We start from the raw sequence: 12,233 nt of genomic DNA on the forward strand, positions 1-12,233 counted from the left end.
AAAATAGGTCGAAGGTGGGAACGAATAATCGGTTAAAGACCTGTTCCTCATCGATTCGCGATCTATTCTCGAACTGCTCGACGTTCCGATCAAATGACTTCGTTTCCGTCGACGGTACGACGGTGTCTTTATTCCGTGGCTATCGGACGACTCATTTGCGCTGTCGCGTGACAAGCGCGTTATTCGCGATCGAATAACCGGTCGCCAGAGTGAGCGCCGTCGGGTGTGTGTTAAAGTCGCCGGAGGGAATAACGATTAGCCACGGTGAGCGTCCCTCCTCGCTTTAATTTGAAAGCGCGCGATAATCCGCGAACTGACGGAGCAACGCGCTCTCATTTTTCCAAGATACGATCGAATCGCGTATCGATACATCGCGTATCAATCTGATGTGTATCGGCGATTAAATCGTGTTGACGCGTCAGTTGATATACAGGATCGTCGGCCACTTATTGGAAATCGTTACTCCCTGTCGCGCATACCTCACATCTCGCTCGTTCTTTCCATATCCCCTCTCCCCCCCCCCGCTATCTCTCTCTCTCTCTCTCTCTCCCTCCCTTTCCCTCTCTCTGGAGAGATGAATGGGGAGATAAATAGCATATAAATACAATTTGGTGGAATGAGCTTGCGTGAAATCGGACGGAGGAGTCCCGGAACTGTGCATGAAAATGTATCGGATGGACGCGACGGGACTTATAGCATCGACGCGCCGCCGCGAATGCATTCATCGTCTCGGCGGGGCCCATTATTCGCGGGCGCGTTTGACGTGTCAGTAAATATAAATCATAGGTGGTGTCTAAGGAGCCCTGCTAGCGGTCGGATTATTGTCCGTGTTGCGTCGGCTGGAGCCCGGGAACACACCGGGAGTTCTTCCCGATGACAAACGTACATTGTTCGTCCCGGCGCCATTGTTGCGAGCAACAATGAAGCGATATATACGAATGTGCGCCGCGCCCCGGGTGGAAACTCACGGCGCTAACGGGCGGCCGCTTTTTGTCCCGAAAATGCAAATTGCGATTCTCATCGCGGTCGCTTCGCGACTGGAATTAATCAATTCCTCGGTACTTGTACGAGCCGCCCTGCAATCTCCCGCCTCTTATCCGGGCTAACGTGGATGTAAGTTTCTCTATTAGTGCTCTCACCGCGGCATTGTTTCGCACGCGCGCGTGGCCGATGTTCGACAACCACTGCCGCTCGCTCGCTGCTGGACTATGCGCGCGAATTGCGCGAAACTGCGCGCTGGCGCGAAAGGACGAGGCGATGAATTGGGACACATAATGCGCTTCGGGAAATGTATTTCTGGTGCATTCAGTTGCAGCCCCTCCCCCCTCTCTCTCTCTCTCTCTCTCTCTCTCTCTCTTTTCCTACTCGCACAAAGGGCAGCCTCCGTGTTCGCGACCGCGGCGTCACTTTATGTAAGGCGAATTCTTGCGGCGTCCGCAAAATCGAGAACAACTGGAGGCGCGGCGGGAAAAGACGGGCCGTTTATCTTCCTCGCACCGGGAGCACGGAAAGGCAACTTTGTTAGCGGGAATTAGCTATCCCCTTTTCAAGAGGAGAGAAGTTTCCCTTCTGAAAACACATCGCGGCACGGCAATTTCGGAGACACGACGGGAAAAAGCTGCGGGGATCCGGCTGCACCGACTCGTTAGGGTGTATGTGCGAAACAATCGTATCTGCAGTCGCGGAGAGATAAAAAGAGAAGCTGCAAAACGGAGAATGCAAACGCAGGTATCATTAGCCGACGGTGGGAGCCTCGTGCGCGGTTCGTACGAATGCTCCTAATTTTAATGGAATTTCCAATATACAGAGCATATTTATCCCTCTCTCCCTCCCGGTCGCATCGCTCTCTTTCCACTCGCGCGATTACAAAGGACGAAATTCCGCGAGTGAACAAACGGCGAAGCGAACTCTTGCCGGATTACGAGAGTGATTCCCGCGAAATTGCAGCTGCGCCACGGCACAATAATTCAGAACTAATTGCCGTGCTTGCGGTAATTATTTTCTCGTATGTGCGAAGGTCCTCGCCGGATCAGCCGCGCGCGGCCCGCTGCACTTTTACAAGGTAATGGCTGTTGTGAAAATTTTATCGCGCTAGCTAATTTCACCCTCCGTACCTCCGACACGGCGCGCTTTATTAATCCACGCGGGACGTTGCCGCGTCGGTGTGATTCACTTTACCAAGCGACGAAATTTATATCTGTAAGTGAATGTAACGAGACACGAGTTCTTGCATTCTCTTCAGCGTTTTATAGCCACGAACGATTTGCAGTAGAGGTCCAGTCCATCCATCTAGCGATAAAGAAGATATTTTTTGCAGCAAAATTTGAAAAATAATCCTGATACCGCGTATAAACCGTGTGTTAGTGCCGATATATTTATATTTTTTCTTTCATTTGTAATATTTTTTCAATCACGAGGTTCCGAATGGAAATTGTCCTCGTTGTTGAAAAGACGAGAAAATGAAAATTTCCTTCTTTGTGGGAAACGACTTTGCGCTAAGCAATTGTCGAAATACCACGGACAGATATGGCGCTTTCGAATTTGGAATTCCACATCAAATCGGGCCCTAATGAACAAACCATTATTCGGAATGGAGATGAGTCGATCAGCCATTATCAAATGATCATAGGAAGGTATTTAGCGCAACCTGCATGATTATTCATGGCAACACCGGCGCCGCGCGCTGCTAGCTTTATTCGTATTGATTTGGAAACGGTCGATCGTTACGATTTATCATCGATAAATTATGTATCGGCGAAAACACATATGCGACTCTTCGCCGGTTGTTACTACTGACGAATTCCGTTGATTTGCGGCATTTCAAGCAAAATATCGCGTTCGCATAAGCCGAAACGATAAAAAAGCGCGCGTCGAAAATCCCGAGATAAAAATTGTATAACAGGATTTAATCAAGATTTGAGGGGAGGGGGTTTCGACAATGAAATTGCCCCGAAATCACGAGAGACCGCGGGTTACGCGCGCGAGCGCATAATTGATGCGAAAATAAAAGCCGAAAAGAAAAAGAGAAGAAACGAAAAACTGGGCGCATCGAAATGAAAACTTCAGATAATTCAATCTCGCGTAATTGTAGAATCGCGAAATGAAGAATCCGAAGGGCAGATTAGCTATTAATTCGTCGTGCCGCATACGTCATTCCCGGGGTCTCGGGGGGTTTTAACGTTTTCGCGAGGGGATTCCTGGCGCTCCCCCGTGAGGGTTTACGGTCCCGGCTCGCTTTTCCATCTGTGACGTTGAGCCGCGAATGCTCGGGGAAACGACAAGACCGTCTAATGAGCAGACTAAACCGTACACAGCGCGGATCCGTGAATGGAGATAAGCTTAAGTCGACCGTCACCGGTTGCTCGTCGTCTACGACGTTCGCTATACACCCGACGAATGCCGTACACCGTCATACCGTGTACCGTATGTACGTCGCCGCGCTACGTACACAGGATATAGCTGTTCCAGCGGCAGTTGTATCCAGACAGCTCCTTCAGGCACTTCGGCTTATTGTTGGATCCTTCTCGCCATTGCGACGAGATTCGCGCTATCTCCCGCTACCCAGCGCCTGCCGGTCGGTCTTACGATAATCCACAATGCCGCCGGAGAAAAACGGCGTTTCGCTGGATTTGGCGGCACACTTCATGCTCGAACGGTATCTTTCCGCCGCTCAATGGCACCCCCGGGGTTTTGCTGCAGCACGAACTTTCGCGAGAGAAAAGTCTGAAAGTCGGAATGAAACACAATTTCTGCACTTGCCTATTTTTCTTTTTTTTTTCTTTTCTTCTTAATGAGAAAGTATGCGCGTCTCTCAGAAAGACCGCGCGAAGAAACATTCAAGCAACGAAAGAGAGAGAGAGAGAGAGAGGTTTTAACACTTCAATATGAGATATTGAATGTGGAAAATGATGTGAGACATCGATATAAGATATTAAGTATCTCGCTCGAAACGAGTCGCAACGAGTACTTTTGGCTCTTCTCTTTCTCTTCCACGTGTATGTGCATCTCACTTACACGTTGCGCACACACACACACACACACACACACACACACACGTTGCCAAGACAAAAATATATTCTTTGAATGTGCGCTCGTAGCGTTCGATATATTGGTCGCTCAAGCTCTGCATTGACGTCCTGAGAGATTTCACAGTCACGATGCGCACAAAAAGTCATACGTAGCATCTGCAGTGACGACCTTTCCTGCGCCACGAAGGTTGAGCGGGATTATGCAACACTTTGCCAGGCGACGTGTATACTCCTTACGGAAACTTGGCGCGCCGTAAATACGAGCGACACGGATCTACGCTTGCCAGACAGCCTCTCTCGATATCGAAACTTTTAAATGACTGAAATTACGTGACTCGCGAGTGGATAAATGCCGAGTCGATTTATCGAACCCGTGAGGAGCGCAAGAAAGAAAAAACGGAGGAGCGCCGTAATACAATTCTGGTATGGCATTTAAATGCCTCTTGAAATATCTCGCGTTATATATTATCTGTGAGCGATGTCCGAGCGTACGTTGGCGAAATCATCAGGAGTTAATCGCGAGTCGGGAAGCGGTGGCGAGTGACGAGAGATGGTCTGTATATTAAAAATTCGAGCAAAGATTTCCAGCAGCGTTTAGTAGTCGTCGTGTTTGCAGAGACACGTTTAATTCACTCTCGAGCACCGGATATGGACAGAGCGTTTCGCGCGATAGTTCCGCAGTATACCGTATTTCACGAGAATGAAAGGGTAGAGAACTAGAGAGCCAACGGCAAGCTCAAGTACAACTCGGTTGGACGAACGCCGCGGGGCAGACGTGAACGGCGCGGCGGGTAGAAAGCGCGCAGCGGTAACGTAGTCGGAACTTTTGGGTCTTTATACAAAATTCATCTATCGGAACCGCTGTCTACGTATCCTCGTCTACGTTGTAACACGGCTTTTTTAAAAGCGCAAAATATTACCGGGGAAATCGGGACAAGTAAAAAAACCCTCGCTTCGAGAAAACACTTGAAAAACGTGAGAGATTGAACGAGATGAAAAGAAAAAATTGAGAGAGAGGGGAGGAGGGAGGGAAGAGAGGAATAGAGAGAGAGAGAGAGAGAGAGAGAGAGAGAGAGAGAGAGAGAGAGAGAGAGAGAGTGAGAGAGTGAGAGAGTGAGAGAGAGGGAAGAGCAGAGAGGAGAACCTTTTTAATTTGAAAACTCCCTTCGCCGGGTTTCCAGCGTCTGCTCTCTTCTCCTTCTGAAAAGAAGATAAGCTTCCTGTATTTGTGTGTGCTACCGTGCTTTACTTACTGCTGCTGTATAATAGCTACGTTCCTAAAGCGCTAAAGGGAAGAGTTGCAGCCCGGCCGTTATTCACGTTTGTCGCTTTAGCAGCTGCACGAGTCGTTACTCGTTGCTCGTGGTTTATTCGCGGCTGCTAAGTGCCAAGGTACATCGAAAGCGGAGCTGCCCACAGTTTCCTCGCGTAATTCCCGAGTTTGTCGTCTCGCGGATACGCGGTTAACACGATGCGGCACGTTCCGCACGACGGCATCCCGCCGTGATACGTAAAAGTCGTGGGACACTTGTTCGCGCCGACGCGATTATTTCGTCGTATGCAGAATGCTGCGCGGCAGACTCGCGCATTCTCCGTTTGTTACTTTCGCCTGCGACGCGACGATGCCCCTTTTGCTCGTCTGCGTGAACGACGCAATTACTGTACATGTTAAAGTCTCGACGGGTCTCGACGCGCCGGCGAAACAGTAAAATAATCGACTCAGTCTAATTGTGTGTGTGTGTGTGTGTGTGTGTGTTTTTTTTTTTTCGCGAGAGAAGGAGATAATTTCGACGGGATCTGCGGAACCGTGCTCTTCCGTGCGTATGCGCTCCTGCGCGATACTGACGTCGACAGTCATCGATCGCGAATTGATTATACATCGGTTCAGCGAGTTTTGATTTCCATCGATTTAGTCGCGGACGAAAACAAACCGTTTTACTTGGCGACACAAAAGTTTCGCCGATAGAGAAATATTTATTTTTAAGACGCGGAAAAACATCTCTCTTTCGCGTAGAACGTTTATATATGACCGTCGGATTTGTGCTCAGAGGGAGGTAGGAGGAAAAAAAAGGAAAAGGAAAGTTTCGACGGGGAACGATGGAAGCCGCGGAGATTGAAAAGATTCCGCGCGGCGCGCTTTCAACTCCGGCTTTATTTTAATCATCCGCCATGATGCTACATTCCAGTCTTTGTTATTTGTACTCTTTACTAAGGAGAATAACGAATGCAACGTTTCAACTAGAAGCCTTCAAAAGTATGATTGATAGCGTGGGCGCGGAATTTACGCCGGCGAAGTACTGCTACGTTGCGCTTTGCGCTTTTGCGCGCGCGCTGACTGTATCCTCATATTTCCCCTCGCGGTCGTCATTTGTTACGAGCGAAAACGCCGTAACGTTTGATCCTAATGCTTTTATTATCTCAGTCGTTCGTATCCCGTTTTCGGTTGCCCGACGAGTTGCGTACGCGCGCGCCGCGCCGGTTGAGACATCTGTCCGTCCGTCACATGGAAAGCGTGCTTTCCGCAGTGTATGTGCCACTCCGCTTCATCCATATGCAATCTGTAAAGTAGCCGTAACATTAGCGGCCGCGAGCGATGCGCCTCGTTATGGTCGTTGATAATGCGCGCTTATAATCTACCTATCCGTCTCTCCCTTTTGGAAATGAAAACGCATTTACGTCTGCGATTTGTCTTTATCCCTCTTCAAAAGTGACAAATATATATTACGTACAGCGAAGGGTACGAAGGGAGGGGAAGGAAGCAGCCGCGGTGAAAATGAATTCACGAACCGTCGTCAGATATATATATATGTATATATATATATATAATACCTGAGCGCGAAAATGAAATATACATTTTCGATTGGAACAACTTCAATTACATTTTTTCGTATTTCCCGTAATGAGAAGTTAATATCTTAATTTCATATCGATGAAACCTGGGCATTTGTAAAACGAAAAACGGGGGAGATTCGAGATACGCTTGCGTTTTCATATGCCGTTGAATATTCCATCCGAATATCCACCCCGGTAATATTAATTTTATTACGACGTAATTCCTCCCGCGCGTAATGAGAAAAATGCGAAACGCGATTCCTCGATTTGTGTGTCGGGTCGTTTTCAACGCGACCTGACGCGACTTGCGTTCCCTGATACGCGGCATTGTCACCGGCGATTTTTCCAGACGCGCATCATTAGTCAATTAATGTCGGACTTGTCCGTCGTAATCACGTGTTAGCATGACGTCCATCGTAACGGAGATGCGTGCTAAACATTCGATCGTGGAATGTTCATTTCCGTTAGCCTCGTAGGACAATGAACGCTAAACGGATCCTGCCGCAGGCCAGGCAGGATACGACTGGCGTACATATACGTCCGCCAAGTGATGTATATACACAGGTACTGCCTGCAAATGGCAACTTCGGGATGGTCTACGCGCATAATCAGATGCAGCAACGAGCATTCAATTAGCTCCGGTAAGCAATGCGTTCGTCGATGTAAAGGATGATCGTCCCCCGATTCGTCCACCCGACAAGAAATCCGGTAATGATTAACGAACGGGAGTATCGCAGATTATGAATAAATTTTAATGGGGATTGAATTTTTTACGAGGAAAAGAAATATATATATATATGATTTGACCGGGCCGATTATTTTAAACTCCATGTTCTTTCTCTCTCTTTCTCTCTTTGGCTTTTTAAATCCGTACGTTACCTTTCTGCTGCTACCATGTGCTTGTATTCCTTTGACCTTTTAATTAATCTCTATGCTCGTGACAGAAATTGTTAAGAGGGAGAAAAAACTGGAATTTCTGCATTTGATATTTGACTTTTTCTCGTATATCATATATTATACGGAGAAACCGTTTTTTTTTTTTTTTATACGGAAAAACTGAATGTTTTTTCAATTCAGTTGTTACCTAGTTTAGCGTGAAGTGGAAATCTCCAGTGATTATTCTTAAAAACAAAAAAAAAAGAACATTTTCCGTAAAATAGGATATCTTCTTAAAGAGCGAGTCGATGTTAATTTATAAGCATTGTTAGTAAATTATCTCCGTATACAGTACAGTCACTCGTAAAGTCGAGATTGACCTCACATTCGCGACGATAAAAGCAGCGAATGACAAGTGCGCAAGTTGTCAGCAGAAATTAAAATATCTCATCAATGACACAAATCTTCCGATCCTCATGAAAAGAATAACTACGACGTGTCATCTTTCTTTTATGTCACCTCAACTTACGTATGCATACACATACTTGTGTGTATATGTACGAACACGCGACATCTGACGATGATTCAATGATATCGCTATGCATTTTTCACGAGCGCACATTGCCAACAACGTCGCCGAGACGATCAGAAATTATTCAGTTCACTCATCCCGCCGTTCTCGATTTATCCTTGGGGTCGATGCACTCCTGCTTGCATACGTCTTTCCCATACTCATGCCACTAATCGTGGATACTATCTAGTCGTTGATCTGAGATCGTTTTTAAAAAATATAACTTCTGCTGAAAGATTCACGCGGCCCCATTTGCTTCGAGACTGCGGCGGTGATCCTCCATCATATGATATTTCGGTAAATGCCAAAGATCCGTCCACGATCGCGTCTGTCGTCGCACGAACGCGAGAGTCGCGTTTATCCCGAGATCTAAAGTTTAGCATTAAGTTGTTGGATTTTTCGCTCGCATTTCCCGCGCGTTCGTGCGTTCGTGTTTCCGGTGCACGAAGCGGCATTATTGATACAACTGCGTCTGTTGCATCGCATGTTCTCGTTCTTGTTTCGCCGCTCGACTCCTGACCTTCCCGACCTCTGAAATGTCTCTCTCTCTCTCTCTCTCTCTCTCTCTCTTTCTCTGGGTATATGAAGCGCGAGAAAGTACGGTCGAGGCGGCGAGAACGTAGACCCAATTTCGCGAGTGCCAAGATCTAATTGGCGGCAGCGCGGAAATTGTGACAAAAAGCAGGCCGCGGGGGAGACACACGCGGAGCACGAGGGAGGGCGAAAGACGCAATTTTTCATCCGGATAAGCATCCGACTGGCCGCTGGTAATAAGCGGCTGCTTCTTTGTCGTGAAATCTCGCCCCTTTCGCCGCTCGTTCGGCAAAGCGTTGCGAGCGACGGCGACAGCGGAGGTGACGCCGGCAACGCCGGTGGTAGTGCGAGGGGTTGTGATGCAAAACGAGAAAAAAAAAGACGGGGGAAAAAGGGTAGTACTCGAATCAACTCGCGTCCGACGACTATTTGTCACGCGGCGCGGCCCGCCGTTCCTTCATGAGCTGCTCGGTTTACGCATTAATCCAGCTAGATGAGAGGAAAAAAAAGTTGTGCAAACAGCGTTTCAACGTAGGCAGCCGGCGTTTTATTCTCCACCCTTCCGCCGCTCCTCCCCTTTCCCCATCCCCGCTTGTTTCTCCGCCTTTTCCGTCGCCCTTAACGCATGCCGTGCAGCGTTCGCGCGAGAAACGAGAGTCGCAGTATGACACGCAAGCTCGTAATTAAGCCGAGCTTTAATTTATCGCTTGTAATTCGTAATTGTCAACGGCGGCGCAGGCACATGAGAGAAAAAACACAGAGGAAGAGAGAAAGCGAGAGAGAGAGAGAGAGAGAGAGGGTGGAAGGGAGGCTGGAAGGGAGGGAGAGGGAGAGAGAGGGAGAGAGAGAGAGAGTGGAAACGTCGGGAAATAATAATGTTAATTTGAGCAAACACGCCGGCGCGCACGGAGAGGAGAGACGCGATTAATAACGGCGGATTTACGGTAAACGATCGAACGCACGGTAATCGTCAAAACAAACGAATTAATTCAATGGTTTGACACGCGAACGGGAGAAGACGGATAAATCGCGGCGCCGGCTCGACGAAGTCAGCCGGTTAACTCCCGCCTCTTCCCCCCAGTCCCCCCCCCCCGGGTTGATCTCTGTGTTGTTTTTTACATTCTTTGTTTCTCTTTTTTTTTGTTTTGCACGCAAGCGGACGCGCGCGGCAATTCTAATTGGTGTTATTTAATAAACAAACGCGGACAAAAAACAAACACAACCGGTTTGATTTAAATGGTCGCTTTAAAATCCATTAGCCCGCTCGTCGAATGTCCCTTTTATTATTCCTCCGCCTGGATAGTTTCACCCGGCTGCGCTGTAACGTCGGAAATTTCGGGGAAAAACGTTTTCATAGTTCCCGCTGCGCCATTACACCTTCGTATCGCGCGCGCGTAGCGCATTTTAGCGCAGCGTTAAGCTGATGAGCCAAATGGATCGGCGACGCGGTGACGTCCAGTTCGCGTTCGCGCGCGCGAGCGTAATTCGTTTGATCCACGCGGTGGAGAGGCGAATTTCATTCGCCCCGCTGTCGCGAATTTAATATTTCTCGACAATCTCCCCCGCACCAGCTCTCTCGCGTTCTCGTTCCATATCTTTCTAACGGTAGCGTGCGCGGACCACCAAACGCGGACGGTGAAAAGGGCCGGTGGGTGCGTCGACTCGTCCTCCGCCGTCGTCGTCGTCGTCGTTGTCGTCGTCGTCGTCGCCGTCGTCGTCGTCGAGGATTGTAATTTCGGCTCGTCGCGGACGAGCGTTTACACGTATGCAACGTCACGGCGCGAAAAGTTTTCACGATATATACATGGGGGAGCGCGCGCGCACACATTTTCCCGCCCCCGTGGCGAAGAAGATGGGCGCCGACGACGGCGACGGCGACGGCGCTGGCGACGGAGCGGCGCGGCTGCCGAGACTTTCGCGAAGTCGTGAGAAATTAAAGTTTCCCGCAAAGGAACTCGCTCTCCCCGATCCCGTAGTTCTCGTCCGACTCCGTCGTCCCGTGTCGTTCCTTCAGGATTCCACCGGCTGCTGCTGCTGCTGCTGCTGCTGCTGCTGCTGCTGCTGCTGCTGGGTGGCGGCGGTGGCGGTAGGGATATTGCGGTCGCCAGGGGAAATAAATCGCGCGATATGGGCGGGCGCACGGATTTTACGACGGGAGGAACGGCAACTTTAAGAATGCATCTCTGCGGGGATCGGCCGCGCTGCGGGGTCGGCTCCAAATTAATCCGCGTGCGAAACGCTCCCTCGAAAAAGCCTCGTTTTCCGCGCCGCGTCCACAGCTGTTTCCGCGATCTGCCGATTCGCTCCCTCCTCCGCTGCCGCGAGTAACTTCCTTCCTTCCTTCCTTCCTTCCTTCCTTCCTTCCTTCCTTCCTTCCTTCCCGAAGAGAACTTGGGCGCAAGAGTCGGGAGAACGATTTTAGTCGATTAAGCGCCGTAGATTAAGCTTCGCCAAGATTGTTTTGAGGGCCCGCTGTAACGCATTTTTTATACTTATCTGTGCATCCCTTATGCGGGTAACACGTTTATCAATTTACTAATTTTGAGAGAGAGAGAGAGAGAGAGAGAGAGAGAGAGAGAGAGAGAGAGAGGCGTTCTTTCGGAGCAAAAGTCGAAGGACTGAAGGTCGACTTTGAATTGTAACGAAGCCAAGCTAGATCGAAAGCATTTTCTGCATAATATATGAGAGCAAGGGGTAATGAAACATGCCGGATGCGGCGGGCCATCCTAAATCGGTGGCTTCACCGCAGATTACTCGGACCGGGAATCCAACGTGAAGGGGGAGAGACGGCGGCAAGGTGTCGCGGAATCGCTGATCATTCGTTAATATTAACCCGGCTGCTAACGAGCGAAAATGGAGAACTGCGGCCCCTAGCGTCCTCGCAATTAATCCTTTCGCGACGACCCTGCGCCGTGAGGTGCATTTCCCCCTTGTCTCCGACTCCGGGACTTCGGCGACGACTTTAGTGCCGAATTAAAGATTCCTCCGTATGTTTCTCGATAGTTTCCCATCGGAAGCTGTGAAAAGTTCGCTTCGAAAAAAGCGTCCGCCTCGGAAGACTGCGGTTAAGAGCCGGCCGCTCGCTCGCTCGCTCGCTCGCTCCTCAACGACCGCATCCGGCGGAATCGATAATTTTCCGCGCTTATGTTTACCGAGATGATCGATCCGCTCCCCGGCGCGCGAGCGAATTGAAATTCCGACGACGGCTGTGTGTACATCTGGATGCGCCCGGCGCTTGTGACGCGGTCGCCTCGGCGCCCGTAACGCGAATGCATCATGTATGCGCCGACTCCGCAGCACTCCGGGACGTCATGCGTACGAACGATCCGCGGTTCACGCACACACATACACGTCCCTTCGTTGTGGGGGGCGTCGAGGGAGCATCCAGGGGA

The sequence above is a fragment of the Harpegnathos saltator genome, unplaced genomic scaffold (genome assembly GCF_003227715.2).
Source record: "Harpegnathos saltator strain DR-91 unplaced genomic scaffold, Hsal_v8.6 scaffold285, whole genome shotgun sequence".
Taxonomy (NCBI): domain Eukaryota; kingdom Metazoa; phylum Arthropoda; class Insecta; order Hymenoptera; family Formicidae; genus Harpegnathos; species Harpegnathos saltator.